This window comes from Neofelis nebulosa, chromosome 4 (genome assembly GCF_028018385.1).
Source record: "Neofelis nebulosa isolate mNeoNeb1 chromosome 4, mNeoNeb1.pri, whole genome shotgun sequence".
Lineage (NCBI taxonomy): Eukaryota > Metazoa > Chordata > Mammalia > Carnivora > Felidae > Neofelis > Neofelis nebulosa.
Genome location: NC_080785.1, coordinates 41,805,046 through 41,827,762, shown reverse-complemented (window position 1 = coordinate 41,827,762; position 22,717 = coordinate 41,805,046). Strand labels below are relative to the sequence as shown.

The window sequence follows — 22,717 nt, the reverse complement described above, 5'->3', positions numbered from 1 at the left end:
TTAAAATGATGATGAATCCCTTAATCTATTCACTGATTATCTATTTACCTAACTAATTTAGTAGATTAGAAATTTGGCTCTAATCTTGTGATGACATAGCATTTCTAGTTCATGCCTTCTCCAAAGGTGAAGTCCTATAAAGGTCCCACTTGAAAGCTTGACTATAAGGGTGCCACCTTCTTTGTGGTCCCTGGACTCTAATTTTGCCCCTAAACAGGTGTCCTTCACTTCTGAGCTTCCTAACTACCCCTTTCTGCTCAATTTCTCTGCCTCTCAGTGGCCACTTACAAATCAGAAACACCTTGAGTGAAAACTAGAATTAAAAATCAGGTTCACCCTTTGTACTTCTCTTTTCCTGGGGATTTTGTTTTTTCAGGTTCTCATGACCTGGCCAGCTTTCTATAACCTTCAAACCAATAGGTTTTATATTCTATCCTTTTTTTTTTTTTTTAGTTGTTCTTAGAAGGTGGGTGTGTCTGGAACAGTCTTCTCTACCATTACTAAAAACTAAAATTCCTCCAGTTTGAGTTATTTTGAAACATATTGAGTTTTTTTTACTCCTATTTACTCCTATAACACAAAAATGGCACACCTGCTGCAGCTGAAGACTTTCCAGAGAAAGAGACCTTCCCTTGAAACTAAAAAACAACAGTCAGATGCGCTAATAATATTATGCGTAAAACAAGAAATGTGAACAAAAGGAAACAGGGATTGCAAACTGTTTGCCTAGAATATTCTTCAGCATTTGACAGGAAACCGGAAATCATCAGAAATTACCAAAATCATAATTCTAATTAGGGCCTTGAAAGTAGAGAGAACCCAGGGATGGTGTGTTTGATGCTCGCTTTTCTCTTTTTTTTAATGCAGAAATGTCAAATTAGAGCTAAAAACTGGAGTATATTTAAAATGTTGATATTTAACAAATTAGCATTTTAACTCCCAGATTTCTATACAAAATTATCATGTAATTTACACAATAGTTATAATATTTCTAGACTATTACAGTGCTGCATAATAAGCTAGACAAATTAGAGCAGTTTGAGGAACTTATTTTTCTTTCAAATACTTGCCATTTATGTCTGTGACTGTGTGCTTATCTTCTTTTGGAGATAATGTTAAGAGTCTAAAAAGCAAGGCTGTGGACAAATGTACTCCCTTACTCTGCCACTCTAATGGTCTCTGCTTGAGCCATCCTCTCTCTCACTCTAAGTAAATGAACTGTTCAGTGTCATATCATAGGCAATATTATATATCCATGACAGAGCTAATCACCAAAATACATGATAAGAATAGTAGTTCTAGGTCCCCAGTGGGTGACAGAACAACTCTGTCAATTTTCGAAGGGAAATACTACATATACAATCTTTCATCCCAAACACAACACACAGTTTATCTCCCCTTTTTGTTTTTGATAATATCATTTTTTTCCTTAATGGATTCTTACAGTAGTCCTAAAACCTTAATATTTCTTGACAGTTGGCCTTGTTGTCATTTTGCAACCTGGATTACTGTTCATCTTTTTAAGAGCCTGGTTTTTCAACGCTAGTGTGTTTGAAATAGTTTTGAGGTTTTGTGGTTGCTGTTGACTCTCTTACGGAACTTCGAACACACCAGTTTCCTTTTGCTTTAGTGAACTGGCTGGGCCTTTCGAATGCACGCAGTCCATGGAAGTGCCCAAGCAGACTTATTACTAGAAAAGAATCCCATCTGGAATTCAGACAGGTGGCCCATCTCAGTACCTCCCTGAGAAGTCTGGCTTTTTCAGGTAAGTGCAGAAGACCTGGGGTGGGACGCTCATGAATGAAGGTTATGAGTGAAGAGAACATACTGAACTTACCATTGAAGTTCTAATTCAGAATCTTCAGTCTTGCTGTAAAAAGCAAGCTTATTTCCTCTTGATCACAATTCCTCCTTTAGAAAAGGAATTGTCCAGTTCTTTCCATGTAGTACACACTGCTCTGAAGGTGACCCCCAGTTTTTATATGTGGTCAAAAATGAACAAAAGTGGTTTCGGAATCTGTCAAAAGAAAAAAGAAAAAAAGAGAGTCTTGTTAAAACCATCATAGAGGCCTTTGGGCATTTGATATTGCATTTACATATTATTAAAATGTTTATATTTTAAGTGTTTTTTTCTTCTGAAAATCTTTAAGCTCAATTATTGGTAATATTCTCACATATGGTTTAAAACTATTCTGGGGGCGCCTGGGTGGCGCAGTCGGTTAAGCGTCCGACTTCAGCCAGGTCACGATCTCGCGGTCTGTGAGTTTGAGCCCCGTGTCAGGCTCTGGGCTGATGGCTCGGAGCCTGGAGCCTGTTTCCAATTCTGTGTGTCTCCCTCTCTGCCCCTTCCCCGTTCATGCTCTGTCTCTCTCTGTCCCAAAAATACATAAAAAAACGTTGAAAAAAAAATATTAAAAAAAAAAAAAAAAAAAAAACTATTCTGGCAGCCTTAATCAATAGAAGAAAACAATTAACAGCAGTCAGGTACTTTGAAATTTCTAAAAGAAGTATATTCAAAGTAACATGTGTAATAATGGTTATTATGATTCTTTTATCCTATTTTTGCAGTACTATATGCCAGAGGGAATCTGAAAACAACTTTAAAATCACAGAATTGCAAGAAGTATTGCACTTCAAATATGTGAAATAAATATAATGTAAACTTTAAAAAAGTAAGTCAGTAATGTACAACTTGAGTTTGAGTTTAATCTTGCTTAACAAATTTGTAATATAATTTTGGATGGGTCACTTAATTCCTGGATTTCAACTTCCTATACAACTGCGTAATTATTTGTCTAAGAGATTTTAAGGGCTCCAGATTTACAACTCCTTGTTCTATTTTTTATTGGGTTTAAGTCAATCAGTCAATATTTTAACTGATCAACAGGAGTAATGAGAAGAACAATAAATGAGGAATCAAGTGGTATGAATTCTAGTCTTCTGTTTTCTAGTAATTGGCTGAGTGATTTAGAAAATATTTTCTAACCATTTTAGGCCAGGGCTTGCCAAATTTTTAATCCAGGAGGCAAAATTGAAGATAATATGAAATCATTCAAAAATGTAAAAACCATCTTTAGCTCACAGGTGATAGAAAAATGGGAGATGAGCTATATTTGGCCTCAGGGCCATAGCTTTCCAACTCCTGTTCTAGGCAATGATTTCCAACAATTATAAAGTGGAAGATGTAGGAGTTTGTGGATGATACATAGGGTGATCCACCAATCCCCTAAAGTTGTATACAAGAGTCTGAGTGTATGTAAATATGCTACTTTTTAATGAGAAAAAAAGCCCACATATTTCATCAGATTTTTGAGGGGTTCAAAACCCAATGTAAGGTCAAGGACAACAGGACTAGATGATTCCTAAAGATGTTTTCCAAATCTAAAATTCAATGAAATGTTTGTTGGATGTCTACTATGTCTAAGCCACCGTGCTAACACTACAATAGATGTTATTAGCACATTATGACCAAAATAACATGTCAACAATATACTAAAGAAGATTGTAATATGCACAGATCAGTAATATCCTTCCAAATAATAGCTTTGGCAAAAATTCTGCAATTAGTCAGACATTTTTGAGATATTACTTTGCAAATTGTCTTCAAATCTGGTATGAATGATGTCAAAATATTAATCAAATATTCTTATTGTCTTATCTTATTTTTGATGACAATGGTATTAGTCATGATAACCATAATCGAATTTAACCTAAGCAGAGTTTCTTTCCTAAAAATATGACTTCTGTAAGAGCAGGAACTATGCATTTTTCATCCTTGTTATTTGGGAACAATGTTTGTCACATACTAAGTGCTCAACATCTCTGGAATGTATATTTGAATGAATGAATGAATGAATGAACGAAAAGACAATCCTATCATGGCACATAATTACAGACACATTGAAGGCCTAGCACCCAAAACGCTCTAAAAACAATCATTGCTAAGGCCAAAGATTGCTTCTCTTTTCAACTTTGGACATAACCGTGATTTCAAAATACTTGGTCAACTAAAGATTGCAGTTCCTGGGGATTAAGTCATCTTTTTTAACAAGAGTGAAGTTTGTTGAATTTAATTCACATGTTACAGATGTTCCAGTAACCTAGTCTGTGGGAGGGAGTGATGGAGAGTGGTGTTTGATTAAGGAATAGCAGCATGCTCAGCGTCTGAGCCCTTCCTGCTAAGACCAGGTAGTTGGTTGTACCAGCTAGAGCATTACACGTAAACAGGCAATCCAAAACTCAGATCTAATAGAACCTACAGTAACACTCTGTTCTATGATAAAGAAGTTCAGCCTGATTTCCATTGCCTGGCCAAATGATGATGCCAAAATCTGAGCACCATTGACTTGGGATTCCCCACAGCTACACAGGGTAGAAAATGACTTGCAATTGAAATGTACCTCTCTTCTCTATCTAGGAATAATTTCATTTTATGAAAGGGGAATTCAATTTACAATAGCTGGCTAGTGATTCATTCACTACTCTAGGGAAATTTGAATCTTAAGATTTAAAAAATTTAAGAAATGTTAATGAAAAGCCTGCACAGTCCTGTGTACATCTGGAGTTATGCCTGAAATGTCCTTATTCAAAAAAGTGCATCCCACCTCCTTCCCTGCTTTCACTCCCCCTCCACTGCAAAAGCTATTAGGTAAATAGCAACAAACTATTCACTTTGGGATGTAATTATAGAGCATGCCTGTGCAGTGTCATGCTGCATTAAATAACACCACTTGTTCAACTGTTAGAGGTTGTGCTAAAGTCATATTCCTGGATCTCCTTAGGGATTGAGATTAGTCCTACATAGAGTCAAAAATTCCAAACCTTCATAAATGGGATCTCAAATATATAACCCAATTATATTTAAGGTCCAAGGTCTGGCTTAAGTTATGACAGGAAGCTTCATCCCTTCCTGAAGGATTTTTGAGATATTCTGGGCTGTGCTTCAGTGTTCTATAAGCCCAAAGCAGCGGGTGCCTCTCATCTGACTGCTGCCCTGGGATCTATCTGCAGATCAATTCTGCACCTTTCTTTCTTTTCTTTTCTTTTCTTTTTTAAAATATTTATTTATTTATTTTGAGAGTGATCAAGCAGGGGAAGGGCAGAGACAGAGGGAGAGAGAGAATCCCAAGCAGGCTCCGTGCTGTCAGCACAGAGACTGATGTGAAGCTCGATCTCATGAATCATGAAATCATGATCTGAGCCGAGATCAAGAGTTGGATTCTCAACCAATGGAGCCACCCAGGCACCCCACCTCTGCACCTTTCTGGCTGGCTTCATTCCAGAAAGTGAACAAGGCACCTCTGGTTCCCTCTCAAACACAACTGACTTGAATCTGTAACAAATTTTTCTGCAAACTTTTTCTTGGAAGGACTAGATAATAAACATCTTAGGTTTCATAGACCATACAATCTCTGCCACAACTACTCAACTCTGTAGGTATCATGCAAAAGCAACCACAGATAATACATAAACAAGTATCTGTGATGAGATAAAAACTTTACTTATAAAAACAGGTGGCTGGTCCACCGGCTGTGGTTTGCTGGCCTGTGAACTATATTGAAGGCTTGATGATAACTTAAAAATTACACTTTTGTAGAAGGAAATGAAAAAGTTAAAGTTAGGATCACCTAATGTGGGCATTACTACTTCTTTGTGGAGGTATCCAACAGCTACCTCTCATTAGCCCTGGGGTGTGGCCATGCTACTGAGGCCTACTCACGATTCTGGGGCAGAACACTTCTCTCCTTACCTTCACATCGACAAATTCAGGTTTCTCCCTTCCTATGTGAAGCTCTGCTTAGAGTGTATCAAAAATAAGTTTGTTCCATAATCATCTCTAAAGAGCAAGGCCCATTGAACAGAAATGCAGTCCATCCACATACGAAGCATCTTCAGTACCTTCTAGTTGTACTACAAGAAAGCTCACCAAAATATCCTTTCTTTTTTTTTTTTTTACGTTTTTTAATCTTTTTTTTTTCCAATATATGAAATTTATTGTCAAATTGGTTTCCATACAACACCCAGTGCTCATCCCAAAAGGTGCCCTCCTCAATACCCATCACCCACCCTCCCCTCCCTCCCACCCCCCATCAACCCTCAGTTTGTTCTCAGTTTTTAACAATCTCTTATGCTTTGGCTCTCTCCCACTCTAACCTCTTTTTTTTTTTTTTCTTCCCCTCCCCCATGGGTTTCTGTTACGTTTCTCAGGATCCACATAAGAGTGAAACCATATGGTATCTGTCTTTCTCTGTATGGCTTATTTCACTTAGCATCACACTCTCCAGTTCCATCTACGTTGCTACAAAGGGCCATATTTTGTTCTTTCTCATTGCCATGTAGTACTCCATTGTGTATATAAACCACAATTTCTTTATCCATTCATCAGTGGATGGACATTTAGGCTCTTTCCACAATTTGGCTATTGTTGAGAGTGCTGCTATAAACATTGGGGTACAAGTGCCCCTATGCATCAGTACTCCTGTATCCCTTGGGTAAATTCCTAGCAGTGCTATTGCTGGGTCATAGGGTAGGTCTATTTTTAATTTTCTGAGGAACCTCCACACTGTTTTCCAGAGCGGCTGCACCAGTTTGCATTCCCACCAACAGTGCAAGAGGGTTCCCATTTCTCCACATCCTCTCCAGCATCTATAGTCTCCTGATTTGTTCATTTTGGCCATTCTGACTGGCGTGAGGTGATATCTGAGTGTGGTTTTGTATTTCCCTGATGAGGAGCGACGTTGAGCATCTTTTCATGTGCCTGTTGGCCATCCGGATGTCTTCTTTAGAGAAGTGTCTATTCATGTTTTCTGCCCATTTCTTCACTGGGTTATTTGTTTTTCGGGTGTGGAGTTTGGTGAGCTCTTTATAGATTTTGGATACTAGCCCTTTGTCCGATATGTCATTTGCAAACATCTTTTCCCATTCCGTTGGTTGCCTTTTAGTTTTGTTGGTTGTTTCCTTTGCTGTGCAGAAGCTTTTTATCTTCATAACATCCCAGTAATTCATTTTTGGTTTTAATTCCCTTGCCTTTGGGGCTGTGTCGAGTAAGAGATTGCTACGGCTGAGGTCAGAGAGGTCTTTTCCCGCTTTCTCCTCTAGGGTTTGGATGGTTTCCTGTCTCACATTCAGGTCCTTTATCCATTTTGAGTTTATTTTTGTGAATGGTGTGAGAAAGTGGTCTAGTTTCAACCTTCTGCATGTTGCTGTCCAGTTCTCCCAGCACCATTTGTTAAAGAGACTGTCTTTTTTCCATTGGATGTTCTTTCCTGCTTTGTCAAAGATTAGTTGGCCATACGTTTGTGGGTCTAGTTCTGGGGTTTCTAGTCTATTCCATTGGTCTATGTGTCTGTTTTTGTGCCACAAAATTATCCTTTCTTGACTAAAGCAAGTGTCTGTCCTAAAGACAAATTATTTTCCTGTTTCTTATTTTTTTTTGCTAAAGAATACACAAAATTTACCATTTTAACCATGTTTAAGTGTACTGTTCAGTAGCATTAAATATAGCTACATTATTATGCAACCAACACCACTATCCATCTCCAAAACTTTTTCATCATCCCAAACTGAATCTCTGTACCCCTTAAACAATAAATCCCTACTCTCTACTCACACCCTGGTAACCACCATTCTACTGTCTGTCTCTTTCATGTTGACTATTCTAAATCCTTCAGATAAATGGAATCATAGTATCTGCTCTTTTCTGGAAAGATAAATTCTTGGTTCTATTGTTAGAATCACATGAAAAAATAAATCACCTGTCTATTCTGGCTCCCAGCGATCTCTGGTTTGAAAATATTGGCATCTAGTCTGAGAACACCTGACATGAATTATCTCCCACTATTCTCCAATCTGTTGCCCCTGAGATATTATTAGAATATCTCATCTTTCCCCCAATGCATATTACACATTATCTTCTTTGTAAAATTGTGATCCATGCCTAGACCACTGCTGCCTCATTTTCCCCTCTGGGACTCCTAGTTGTCAAAACCAGCACAGCAACTACGTCTAGGGCCTTCACTGACATTGACAGATGGAAATGTTCTCCTCTTTTTGTGTCACCTGATGTGTTAGAAAAACCACCCACTCTTTCCCTTTTATGGGTGTGTCCTTTACTACTAATACAGAATACCTCAATTCTGACACTTCTGGTTAACAAATGTACAGAGCCTTCTCTTCCCACATCAAGTATTTCTCCACAACACCAGCTGTGGCCTATAATTTAACTTGATCTGACACTATCTACCTGGAGATAGAGTCAGACCCCACAGGTTAAAGGCCAAGTCCCAAAAAATTGCTCCCAGCCTGCTTCAGATACCAATCACAAGTAGTAGGTCCTCATGGTGCACATCACTCTGTCAGATTTGGCTGCAAAACACAGTCTTCCACTACTCCCTTCTCAGATTTGATTAATTTGCTAAAGCATCTTACAGAACTCAAGAAACACTTAACCTACGTATACCAGTTTATTAAAGCATATTATAAAGGTTACAAATGAACAGCCAGATGAAGAGATACATAAAGCAAGGTCTTGGGAGGGACCCTGAGCCCTGGAGATTGTCCCTATTGAGTCAGGGGAGATGCCCTGCCAGTGTGGATATGTTCACCAACCTGAAAGCTCTCCAAAGCCCCTACTTTTGGGATTGATCAATTATGAACTCCATTTCCAGTCCCTCTCCCCTCTCTGGAGGATGGGATGGGACTGAAAATTTGGGATTTGGTCTTTCTGGTGACTACCCCCCCATACAGAAGCCATCTGGGAGCCCACCCGGAGTCACCATGTTCTGAGTACTCTTATCACTTAGGATTTTACAAGGAGTTAGGAATCCTGTGTCAGGGACTGGGGGCAGAGACAAATATATGTGTTTCTTATTATTTCACAGCTGTACAATGGCACTCATGTAATTTATCACACAGTGCCTAAGACAATTTTAATGCAAGTCTTCTCTTTCCCCTAGGTTGTAATCTCTTTGCAGAGCACTGACCATATCTAGCACAAACTTTATTCTATGCAGGAGCCTGACTTAGAAAAGCTTTAGTTGGGATTTGCACATGATATGCAAGAATTAAATTAAAAAATTTCTTCAATCCACTCCCCCAGTCTCTCTTTCCATACACCACATTATTTACAATATATCCTAAAAATTTCTCTACCAAGAACAAAATTGCTAAATTGGCCTGTTTCAGATTTCTTCCCATGAAGCAAATGTCAAATAAAACTTTTTCTTGTTTTCAGGAAAAAAAAATGAATAGTAAAATAGGGATTATTATCTACTTCGTTCTTTGTTAATATTATAGGTAGAGAGGCATGTGGAAATATTCAAAGATGTTTATGACCCCTTCTGTCTTGGAGACAATAATATATTTGGAAAGCTGCAATTTATCCATGTAAAACAAATGCAAAGATCATGTCATCATGAGGATCTGTATTTGTCAAAATTTTTATGGCTTCTAAGCAGGAGATAGGTATAATAATCTTTATTTTACTACTAAATTTTTAAAGAAAATTTAATGAAAAGAACTTGAAAGTTTAATGTCAAATTTTGTTCAGAGAAAAAGATCTAAAAGAGGCCAATTCTAAGATGTTGCTCTTGGCAGAGACATTAACAAGAAAAAAAGTGGTTAGATAATTTTTGTTAGATTGCATAAAAAAGAAAAAGAATGTTGAGTAAAAATCATTAGCCAGATGATGTATAGGTAGCTTGTATAAGTAGCTAGTTTTCTATACCAGGTCTTAATACCATTAAGGCTTATTAGAAAAAATTGAAAGCATTTTATCAGGAATACTAATTGCTTCCCAAAAGAACATAGTGAAGTGGATTACACAGAAAAGCTCTGTTCCAGGTTAGGTTTAGATAATTTTTACTTTATGTTGATAATGACAAAATCAAAGATTAAGGTCACCTGGATACTGTTGCAGGTCAGGGAAGTGAATTTTGTTTGAGTTTTCTCCAGCAGCCTCTGTATTCGGGCACGAGTTGCATGATGTGGACTCTAAAAGCTGGGATAATTTCATGAGTAGGAAGGTCAGTGAAGACAGAGGGGTCAGAAGGTTGGGACTCTCAACTGAGACTTGATGTGTGAAATTTGAAGGACTGACAAGGAATGTGGCGGTCCATTATATTAACGCAGTGATTCTCCAGGTGTGTCTGTATTGGAAGCACCTGAACAACTTGTTAAAAGCACCAATTTCTAAGTCTCCCCATAGATTCCGATCCAGTGGCCTGAGAGGAGGAATATTCAGAGAGATGATCTGTGCATCCTGGCCCCAATACCCAGTACTGTGCATACATATAAGAGAGTCTATCATAGGGGGAGATATAGGCCTTATTCCTTTTAGCTATGCTTTCTTTGTAAAAAATCATGAGTCTTTCAGCCTTTGTATACTTCTAAGTGGCAAACACATCTGCCATGCCCCACACCTTGGTCAACTCCAACAAGCCTTAGCTTTTGTGTTTGTAAAAGAGAGATCACATCTAACTCAAATGAGAATTGCAAGGATCCAAAGTACTGACATATGCAAAATGCCTAGGACACAGTATTATTCAATAATTATCATCCTTCTTCCCTCCTACAACCACTGTAGAGTTTATAGTTCCTACAATAAACCTGAAACTATTCTCATCTCACTGTCCCATCTGTCAATGACATTCAATCAAAGACCACGTGGATACCTATAGTTTTTTTTTTTTAATTTTTTTTTTTTAACGTTTATTTATTTTTGAGACAGAGAGAGACAGAGCATGAACGGGGGAGGGTCAGAGAGAGGGAGATACAGAATCTGAAACAGGCTCCAGGCTCTGAGCTGTCAGCACAGAGCCCGATGCAGGGCTCGAACTCAGGGACCGCGAGATCATGACCTGAGCCGAAGTTGGCCGCCCAACCAACTGAGCCACCCAGGCGCCCCTGGATACCTATAGTTTAAAAACTCTGGTTTATTACTCATTGCAGGGAGGGAGAAAACACACCATGGGGGACCACGGGCTAACTCAATAAGATAGTGTTAGAAACAATCTATCATAGAATTTGGGCTTTGATGGAGTGATTTAGGGGAGGGTTTCAAGAAGTAGGGGTTGGCGCTATACTGGATGTTGCCAGAAAGCAAAGGCCATTTTATGTTTCGGTCATTAATTTTAACTAAGGAAGGGGATGTATGGTACTTCATGTGTGGCCCAGCGACCTTGTTTTTGTCTGTGTTTAAACAAAATTATACAGAGGCCTTTCATTGTCTCATTTTATCAGACTGACACTCCTGACTGCTCTCCTTTGCTCTTTTTCACTTCTGAAATGAAACAGAGTATAGAGGAAAAGCTGATATTCATTTTAATACCTGTTTAAATGAAGAGACTGAATATTTACTGACATTGCCTATGTTTGACATCATGCCAAGCTTTAATTCTACTCATAGTACATGTTCTATATAAGGTGGGGTTAGAAGCCAGATCAGCTACGACTTCTAATTATAAAAGCTTCCAGTCTTTATGCTGTTGTCTTGTTGGCACCACTGGAACCCATGAATGAATTCCTGCCCATCTAAATAAATTGATTTCAGAGGGCCTGGCTGGCTCAGTTGGTGGAGTGTGTGACTCTTGATCTTGGGGTTGTAGGTTCGAGCCTCATGCTATTGGCGTGGAGCCCACTTGGGATTCTCTGTCTCCTCTCTCTCTGCCACTCCCCCCATCATGTCCTCACCTGTGTGCACATGCTCTCTCCCTATAAATAAAATCTTTATAAATAAATAAGTCCTTCAATTTATAATCAGAGACTGGAAAAAACTTTTTTTGTTGTTAAAAAACATAGTAAATATTTTTGAGTTTGTAGGTCATATAGTCCCTCCCATGATCACTCAACTGTCATTGTAGCAGGAAAGCAGCCACAGATCATACATGAACAGATATGTGTGGCTGTGTTCTAATAAAACTTTACTTACAAAATCAGCTGGCAGATGGGATTTGGCCCTTAACCTATAGTTTGAAAACCTTTTATCTAGATTATAAGCAGTCAGAAATCCCAAATCAACTTGGATTTTTTTTTAATGTATTTTATATTTTGTTTTGTTTTGTTTTTAATTTTGTTTTTTTTTTTTTTAACGTTTACTTATTTTTGAGATAGGGAGAGACAGAGCATGAATGGGGGAGGGTCAGAGAGAGAGGGAGACACAGATTCTGAAACAGGCTCCAGGCTCTGATCTGTCAGCACAGAGCCCGACGCGGGGCTTGAACTCACAGACTGTGAGATCATGACCTGAGCCGAAGTCAGACGCTTAACCAACTGAGCCACCCAGGCGCCCCTGTATTTTATATTTTGAATAGTTAAATGTGCATAATAGGAAAATATGTGTAAATATAAATTTGTGTTTTATTTTAATAAAACTGCCAAAAACATTTGAAATAAACTACCAGTTTCTGAGCATGACAGAATCAGGACGGTGCCTCCTATCATTTGCTTCTGTGATCCTGTATAGTGGGAAGTGGAGCTCAAGAAGCCAGAGGGCTTATCTAACCATTATTCTGTGCTTCCTTTCCTTGCTCCTTGAAGGAAAACTCTTGGTAGCTAAACTGAAGCTCAGAGAGGTTGAATACTTACCTACTTGTCCTCAGTTATCCAGATGCTGGTAGAGCTGGTGTTAAGGCTTATTTGTTTCATTATACCCTATGCCTCAACTTTAGTAAGTTATTGAATTGGTGACTTAGGGGCATAAAAAGAGAAAGAGAAAGAGAAAGAGTATATGGTCAGAATAAACATAGGGCAGAAGGCATTTTGTTACAGTTTGACCTTTTGAAAAGTTAGGGTTTGGATATAAATGCAGAAATTGGAATTCAGTACCAAAGCACTGGAAAACCATAGTATGTCCAGCCTCAGCACCCAATTCCCTTTTTATAGATTTCTCTTCTAGTAAGGCATAACATCGTGTCCCAGTTGAAAGCAAAAGTCACCTATCACCACTGTATCAGGCTGTCTCTATCTGTGACTCGTAGGTAGAAAGATGGGGTGGGCATCTTGCAGGAGATGTTTCCCCTCTGAACCTCTCCGACTACATGCTATGCCGCTGCTCTTGGTTAAAAGGAATTTTCAATTAGAATCTCCCATTCCCCAAATGTGCAGAAAAAAATACAAGTGTGTATGAGTAACTGGCACATGAGCATTTGTATGACTTTATGTTTAAAATAGAATATCACACAATGACATTTTTCATGCAAAAATAACAGTCATAAAACTTATACATGAATTTATACCCAGCTCCTATATATTTCTATGGATATAGCCCACTAGATAATATTCTTTCTTTTAGAAGAGTCCAGCCTATGTTCTTCTTCTCCCACAAGCTTGGTTTAACCCCCCCCCCCTTAAATAACAATTAAGAAAATGGTACGCCATAAATATTTTTTCATTTATTTAAATGTGTTGTCACAGGAGGAAAGGAGGTGAGTCTTGCTTTGGGACACAAGGGGGACATTTACTAAGCACCATTATATCTCTACTCACCTCTGTCCTCCCTTTTATCTCACCTAGAGCTGCCAGATTTAGAAAACAAAAATAGAGGACTCCCAGTTAAAGTTGAATTCTGGATAAATGATAAATAATTTTTTTAGTATAAGTATGTCCCAAATATTGCATGGGATGCTTGTACAAAAATAATTATTTGCTGTTTATCTGGAATTCAAATCTAACTGGTTATCTTATATTTTATTTGGTAATTCTACACATAAATACTTAAGGCTCAGTTTTCACATGGTGGGTTGTCTGGTTTGACAGAATTGAATTCAATGTCCTGTTCAGCCACATATGAGCCCTAGTCAACCTACTTAACCTGAAGGTAATAATTCATGTTGTAGAGAGTTGTCATAAGGATTACAAGGAGAGAGTGCAAATAAATCACTCAGGTCAGGGCCAGGAATAGGCAGCTGCTCAACAAACATTGGCCAAATGTTTATTTCCTTTTCTTCCTTCAAATTCTTTCAACTCTTCCCCTAAACTCTCTGACAAGAGGGTTTTTTTTCCCCTTTTCCCTCACAATAGACTGTACCTGTTTCTATTACAGCATTCATTGCATAGAACTGCAGGCCTGTTTTGTAATCATGATGATACAGACATATCAATTCATTCCTCCCTTTCTTTTTTTTTTGTTTGTTTGTTAGTGTTTGCCTGCTGTAGCTTTTTAGTACTTTTTCTTTCAAACTTTCTAGGTTCTTTTATTTAAGGTGTGTCTAAATAATGGGATTCTAATGGATTTTTAGACATAAAGTCTGATAATCTTTTTTAACTATAGAGTTTGTTCACTGAAATAAATCATTACTGAAACGTGCATCTATTCCTACTCTTCAGTGTGTTATTTGTATATCTTTTTGTAGGTTTCATTCTTCCCTTCTTCCCTCTACCTTTCCTTCCTTCCCTTCCTCCTTCCTCACTTCTTTCCTTCTTTCCTTCCTTTCTTCCTTTTGTCCATCCTTCCTTCCTTCCTTGTTTTCTTTTCTTTTTAACCAATTGAACTTGCATTTTCTTCATTTCATTTTTCCTCCTTACTGGTTTGGAAGATACACATTATATTTTTATTCTTTTAGTGCTTTCAAAGAAATATGAAATTTCATATTATTTTCAGAGCCCTAAGTTAAACAATATCATATTTTCCTCTCAAACACAGATCCTAGAACACATTGACAGAAAACCTCCTCTCAAGTTATATTTTTGCCCAGTATTTTAGTTTTGTCTTATATTTTACCCCAATAAATTAGATATTATTATTGCTGTTTTATATAAAATCTGGTTAGATTTACCCATATATTTGCAGTTTCTTTGATTAGAAATTTTTTCCTCTGTCACTTCTTGTATAAATTTCCTTCTTCCTTAAATATATCTTCTACATGTTCCTAATGTAAAGAACTAGGTGTTACAATCTGTCAATTTTTATTTGTACAGAAGTCTTTCTTTCATCCACATTCTTGAAAGAATTTTGCTGGGTATACTTTGTACATCAGTAATTATTTTTACTCATTGTTTTTAAGATACTATCCTACTGTATTCTGACCTCCACTGCTGCTTATAAGAGCCCACTTGTCTGTATAAAGGATTTTGTTTTTAGGTGATCTATCTTCTCTAATGGGCTGCCTTTAACATCAGTGGCTCCTTTTCTTTAGCATTCTGCATTCTCACTTTGTGTGTCTAAGTATGGATTTATCTCTTTTTTTTTTTTCATTCTTTTTTGAACTTACTGAACCTGATGATAGTTATTTTTCATCAATTCTGGAAAAGTCTCAGTAATTATCTCTCAAAAAAAAACTGCCTTTACTTTGCTCTATCTTCTCTTCTAGAAAAAATTCAGCCTCCACATCGACTTGTTTTTTGTGGTTTCAATTTTCTTGATGATAACATAACATAGTTGCTGAGTAACAAAATTGAAGCCAGGCTCTCTAGGTCAAATATAATGGCTCTATCTCTTCTTAGGTATAGAAACTTGTGCAAGTTATGTAGCCTCCCTATGCCTCAGTTTCCTCATCTCTAAGGCAAGGAAGCAATAGTATTTCTTTATGGGATTATTATGAGAATTATAAAAGAAATTATATGTAAAGTGCTAAAAAAGGTATACAGTCCATTTTGTCTTATTATTTTTCTTTCTGTGCTGTACGATGAGGAATTGATTCACATCCATTATACAGCTCACCAGTTTTTACTTTCTTTGTCAAATATGTCCTTTGGGATGCTGGTATAGAACCAGCATATTTTTCATTTTCAAAAGTACAATGTTGGTTATTTTTCAAAATGCCTGGTAAATCTTTTTAATCATTTACTTTTAATTTACTCTTGTATGTCTTTACACATTTATATTTGCATTGACATTTGCTTCTCCCAGGTACCTTCTGTGAGACACCAAGAAACCCTAGGCCACTTTGAAAACTGCTTCTATTGGCCTATCCTCAATGTGTTGGGAAAACATATTGAGGGAGGGGATAGAGCAAGTTCTGTCACTTGATACAGCTGATTCGAAATGACTAAGAAATGTGGGTCTGACAAAAAAAGAAACAAGAAGCTGAGGTCAGGTGTTCAATTTGAGATTGAGACAGTGGTTTTTATCTTTGATGCCCATTAGAAATATGTGGAAAGCATTTTAAAAATATGGGTGCCGAAGCTCCTCTCTAGAAGTGGGAGCCATGCATCAGTGTTTTCCCACAACTGTCCAGGCAAGTCTATTGTGCAGTTGGCACAACCAGAGTACCATGAAAAAAGAAACCCTGAAACCATTCCAGGCGTTCCAAACAGGGAAGGACATCGTGCAGAGGATCAGATGCTACAACACCGTTGGGAGTGCTTGGAGAGTAAAGATTAGGGCAGTTGCTGGTTTTTGTTTTGTTTTCTGAAAACCTCAGGGAAGATATAGCACAGGAATAGGAATCTCAGAAAACTGCCATTGAAAACTACAGCTGCTTTTGATCCAAGGAGGGTGATTTGGAGGAAGACTAACATCCTCCTCCAGAATGGCTTATCTGCTCTCTACAGAAGCCCTTGGGCCTGCATGCTGTTTCCAAAGGAAAGGTGACAGCTTCTCTTTAGTTTCACTTTCAGATTGTCACAGGGACACCCCTTCTTACTAGTAGCATCTAACACTAAACTGTGGCCAGGAAGTCTAGGAGATACAGAGCAGGGGGTTAATGGTGCAAATCGGTCACCAGATTAAGAACCACTGGACTGTGATAAGTAAACTTCCAAAGCTCAGAGCACAGAGGTTCTCAGGGCTCTCAGTAACTGTGGACATCAAAATGCCTCCAAAAGCATTTTTTTCCAGATTCAAGAAGAAGGCTCAAAGTTAAACTCTCCCAATGGAGAGAACTTTTCTTGATCCTCCAGATCCCTGTAGGTACCAAGAGGATGTAGGGATATCTTTTTCCCCCTACAGTGCCTTAACCTTTCTCGCAGGACTAAAGATTTCACAAATAAAGGGCAATAAAAAGAATCTAAGTCAACAAATTAAAGGCAACACTTCGAATCTGGTATTCAAACGGAGGGCTTAATGATGAGTACCGTGAAAATGCAACTATATAAAAAAAAGAAAATGCATCTGATAACAAAGCTCATATTCTTTGTTCTTCATGCCATTGCCTTTTTCTAAGAAAGTGATGGTGTGAATTTTGTAGGGTTCTTTTTTTCATTTTTCACATGAATCATCATTTAGCACAGACTCTTGCAAAGAAACTGGGCATGGATGAAGGAAAATAAGAGAGGCCCCTTCTCATGTTGGTGGCTCTCCTCCTGTTCCCTCTTTCTGAGAGCGACCACCCACCTGGTGTGTTTCCTACTTCTCTCTCACTCCTACAGACTCTCCCTCTTCCTCTTTGTCTCCTATGCTTCCCCAAGCTTCTTCTCTTCTTCCTTTTATCTCCTTCCTGTCAAAGTATCTGGCAAGTAGAGCTGGGCAGAAATGTGGTTAGATATGTGTCGGGTTTCTCAGGGGTGGGGTGACCACAGATTCTGTGCCCAGGGCAAAAATATTACCCTAGAGGCAGACAGTTGCACCCTAAAACTCCTATACCTTCTCCTGTCATAATAATATTGAATGCTTACTGCTTGCCAAGGTGATGGTACTGTGTTTAAATATGGTGCTTACAACCATGATTGACACATATTTAGTACCTTAGTGCAGTATCATCCCTAAATTTTCACAACACACTTGCAAAGCATATAATCTTATAATTCTCATTTTATAGATGAGGAAATAAAAGTTTAGAGAAATAAAGTAAGTTGCTCAGTTTCAAATAGCTAACATCCAGATCATGTGGTACACATCCCACCTAATTCTCAGTTTCCCTGATTATTTCTCCAATCCTGGCATTATAACTTAAGAAGGACATGGATAGACTAGAGTGTCCAGATAGTCTGGCCACATGAGGAAGGAAACCAAACCATCTTCATCACCTTCATTAATGATGAACATTTATAAAGTGGTAAAGTGCCACCTCTATACCTAGTCCTCCTGTGTGTTTTACGTAGATTAGCTAGTAAATGATAAAGGCAGGACTCCAGTGCCAAAGCTTGTAATTCTACAGAAGGCTATAGAGGTTGATAGGAAAGAAAGAAGATAGGAATATTTCGGTTGATGAAGAAATATCATTTAGAAAGGAAAAAAAAAAAACATTTAAATTGTAAACCTCCCAAGAATAGAACTAGAACTATGGTGGGTTGTTATAGGGAGGTAGACTTCTGTACAATATAATAAAGAACTTTCCGGCAATTACTTTTGTCCAATAATGCTACAGACTGCCACACAAAACAAGAGTATGGATTCTATGGCAGTGGAAGTGTGGGGATGTGAAAGAAATTTCCTAAATTGAAAAGAACACTGGAGAGTGCATTACCTCTTAGATAATATGTAACCTCTAAGATGCTTTGGATCTAAGAGTCAGCTTATTTAAACCATCACAGCAGCCTAGCAGACAGAACAGATAGAAGGTTGTAATTTTATGTGGCCATATTTAAACATGATGAGGAAAAATGGTTGAATCTGAATCTAGTCTCTGATTCTGTCAGCATTTCCTCAAACTGTCTCCTGACAAATTACCTGGCAAAAAAGCCAGCCAAAAGCAGCCTGTGTTCCAATTAAGCAGGACTTGTTGTTCTTCCAGAATTTATTTTTGTGTTAGGAAGACACATTTCTTCCTCCACAGTTTAATGGGAGTACTAATGGTGGTAACAAAAGGAGATGTCATTTGCAGCGAGTAGTGAAAGCTAATACTGACCTCATAAGACCTGGGAAAATGAGTAGTAATGTCATGTCTGAGAGGAACACTGTGTGTGTGGAAAGTCATGTGTCTCTCCCAGCAAGACAGATTACTTTAGGAAAATGGTGAGGGGAACAAGGAGGCAAGTGTAGGGTACTAAACCCAGGCAAACAGGGTCCTTTCCTTGCAGAACCACTGGCGTCATTATGCAAGGTTAGAGCAGGAATAAGATGGCAAAACCCAAATGCCTTTGTTAAAGTACATTCGAATAAGTAATAACAATGGCTACCATTCTTACATTTCATAGATTATAATGCATGTTCAGATATAGTATCTTACCCCAGCCTTCCCAACGTTTTACATACAAAGGAAACTGAACCTAAAGGCTTACAAGGATTCTTTCTATATAGTGTCTCATTTATCATCCAAATGACCTTAAGATGAAGTTCTTATTACACTATATTTTTAACTAAGCCAAGAAAAACTATATTAAATGCACAAGCGATAGTACCTATTCTGAGTGTATCTATGGCTGTTGTTTTGTTCCTATTGTCAAAGTCATTAACATCAGGCAATTAAGAAATATAGGGACATTTATAGAACTAATGTTTAAAAAAATTTATGATTATGAAAATAGTATTCTTATTACAAAAAATGTTTACAAAAAACACTGCAAAAGTGTACGGAAATAAATTAAAATCATTCACAATACAACTGCCCAAACCAACTACTCTTAAATATTTGATACAGTCATTTTCAACATATATATATATTCAGATTATGCAGAGATCAGTGTATAAACAGTCTTCTTTATCACACGAATCTTCTATTTTATTTAATATAAGCATAATTTCAGAGGCTTAATAGGTCATGTGGGTGTAGCATAATTATTTTATTTTTTTAAGTTTATTTATTTTGGGAGAGCACGCACGAGCTTGAAGGAGTGGGAGAGGGGCAGGGAATAAGGGAGAGAGAGAATCCCAACCAGACTCCATGCTGTCAGCACAGAGCTTGATATGGGTCTCGAACTCACAAAACTGAGATCATGACCTGAGCTGAAATCAAGAGTCAGACACTTAACTGACTGAGCTACCCAGACACCCCAAGATCTTACCATTTTAATTTTCACTTATTTGAAAACCATTGATGTCAGGTCTCTTTACCTTGTCAACACAATTCATTAAAGGCACAGATGAAAGAAGTATCTGTAAAGGGCAATCTTAAACTAGATGTTTCCCACCAAAAGTGAAGATCAGATCACAAGTAGCTGCCAGTGGGCGTGGTAAGTAGCTAAGGGCTAAGGGCGAGGGAGGCTTGGGTATTGAATGTGAGGGCAGGGAGCATAGCAGCAGGGACTCAAGTACATCTGTGTCTGTCAGCTGGCCTCTTGTACTTCTGCTGGAAGTATTTCTTATTGAGCGAGCAGTTGTTGAGTGCCTATGGCGTGCCCACAAAGCTAGCACTAACACTCTCTAGGCATTTGTTTCACAGCATGGGTCTTCTGCTCACAAAGCCCTCTCTGCAAGGGGTAAAACAAGGGTTGGCTCCAAGTAGACAAAGTGAGGGCACTTGAGGATCTGGAGAGACCCCCCTCCCACTGGCAGTGCTTCCTCTGGAAGCATTGGACTTAACCATATTCACTCTTCATAATAGAAAATGGAAGTATATCTATCTTTCATGGCTTGTATTTTGGAGGAGGGAATGTTTTCTGGCTTCATTCTTTTTAGATTACTGATTATAGAAAAATTGAAATACACAGTACAGTAGGGAGCAATGAACCCCCATGCACCCATTACCCAGCTATGACTTGGCTCACAGCTGCTCTGGTTTGATTTCTTCCTCTCCCAGCCCCTACAACTCTATCAATTTGAAGAAAACCCCATATGTAATATCTTATCCATAAATACTTTGATATGTATCTCTAAAGGATAAGGACTCCTTTATTTTTTAAAAATTTTTTAACGTTTATTTATTATTGAGAGACAGAGAGAGACAGAATGTGAGCAGGGGAGGGTCAGAGAGAGAGGGAGACACAGAATCTGAAACAGGCTCCAGGCTCCGAGCTGTCAGCGCAGAGCCCGACGCGGGGCATGAACTCACAAACCGCGAGATCATGACCTCAGCTGAAGTTGGACACTTAACTGACTGAGCCACCCAAGAGCCCCCATGGACTCCTTTAAAAAAAATAACTATAATACAATTATCTTGCTCCAAATAATCCCCTTAGTGTTATAGAAAGCCAGTTATTGTTCAAATTTTCCTGATCACCTCATACTTTTTTCAGTTGGTTTCTTGACTTGGGCTCCAAACAAGGCCTACACACTGCCCTTGTTGATCTGTTTATTACATCTTTTAAAATCTAGAATTCTATTCTCTCCCTCAGTTTTCTCCAACAGGCAGCTCTGGCTTCTTCTAGAGGGAAATTATATTTAAAGCCCATGATCTGGATGACAGAGATCCTTATTGTTGTTGTGATGGTCATTATTTCTGGACTGAGCTAGGAAGTAGTAGGAAGGTATTTTTGTTTTGCTTACACAATTTTGATTGCTATTTACTTATGTATATAACAGGATAAATTTTTTCCTCCTGAGTTTCAGAATGCCATACCTGTTTCATCAAATATCCCATGTGTTTATTATAACTAGTGGTGTTCTAGTTTCTTTAGGGTGAGAGTGGAGATGACTTACCACAGATCTGGCTCTCAAAGTCTTCCTTTACACTCTATAACAGTCATGAATCAAAAGGGGAAAAAAAGCAGGGGGAGAGATTGATACTATTTGGAGTGAAATAGCAGAATGACAGAGCTCCAAAGGCTCTCCTGACATCATCCACGTTAACCTCTTCATTTTGTGGACAGAGGGGTGACTTGCTCAAGGTGAATTAAGTCAATAGTCCTCAAATATTAATATGGCCAAGAACCCTCTGGAAAACTTGGTTTAAAAATTGATTGCTGAGCCTCAGCCCAGAGATTCTCGTTCAGTCAGCCTGGATAGGGCCCTAGTGAAGTTGATGCTGTCAATGCACAGACTAACATTGAGTGGCACCAATCTAGAGGTTTCCTGATAAATGACCAAAGTGAGCATTTCATTGGCTACAGCTCTGTTAAAAGTACAGATGAACTCACCGTGAGCTACATGGAAAAACACTGTGAGCACATGCTGGAAAAATCAGGTCATAGGGTCTGGAGCAGATGAATTATGAATTGGCTAGATACCTCCCCAAATCTACTGGGTATCTTCAATTTTTCATCAGAAATTAATTCCTCTAGGTTAATTCTGCCTTAAAAATCTCGTTCTTAAAATTCTACCTCTGCTAGCAAATTTAAGCCATTGATTTGAATTTTTGAAACACCACCAGGAAATTTTATATGAGTCTTCTAACTGCAGGAAATCTTTCTCTGAAATCTCATAACTTCTGCCTGTATCCTTTTCTTGGCCCTGAATACTTTCTGCACGATATGTTTAGATCTTCTTGAATGAGGTATGATCTAGCAAACTAGGTATCCTAGACATGCAAATTTCCAACTCCAGATAAAGATAAAATTATTTACCTGAATAATAGCCTCAAGGTTTGATTAAATACAGCCAGAAGTGTCAGAGGTCTGGAAATCTCAGTCCTCTGTGTGTGATGAAAATAGATGATAGAGGGGCACCTGGGTGGCTCAGTGGGTTAAGCATCTGACTCTTGATTTCATCTCAGGTCATGATCTCACAGGGTGGATCAGTGGGTTAAGAATCCAGCTCTTGATTTTGGCTCAGGTCTCTATCTCATGGTTTGTGAGATTGAGCCCCAAGTAAGTCTCTATGCTGACAGCACGAAGCCTGCTTAGGATTCTTTCTCTACCCCTCCCCCGCTCACCACACATGTATGTACGCATGTACGTGTGCGTGCACACACTCTCCCAAAATAAATAGATAAACATTTTTTTAAAAATAGATGACAGATACCCAAAAGGCAGGATAAATACCATTACTTCATAACAACTCAGCAATCTCGGAATAACTGACTTATTC

At 38.3% G+C, this 22,717-nt stretch overlaps 1 protein-coding gene across 1 annotated transcript in view; it reads left to right on the top strand.

Moving 5' to 3' along the window:
- The first annotated feature begins 1,587 nt into the window (after window positions 1-1,587).
- GPR141 (G protein-coupled receptor 141) overlaps window positions 1,588-22,717 on the top strand; it is a 47,838-nt gene continuing 26,708 nt past the window's right edge. Inside the window, exon 1 of the mRNA XM_058728695.1 lies at window positions 1,588-1,765. The gene's annotated coding sequence lies outside the window, so the exon portion shown is untranslated. The remainder of the gene's footprint in view (window positions 1,766-22,717) is intronic.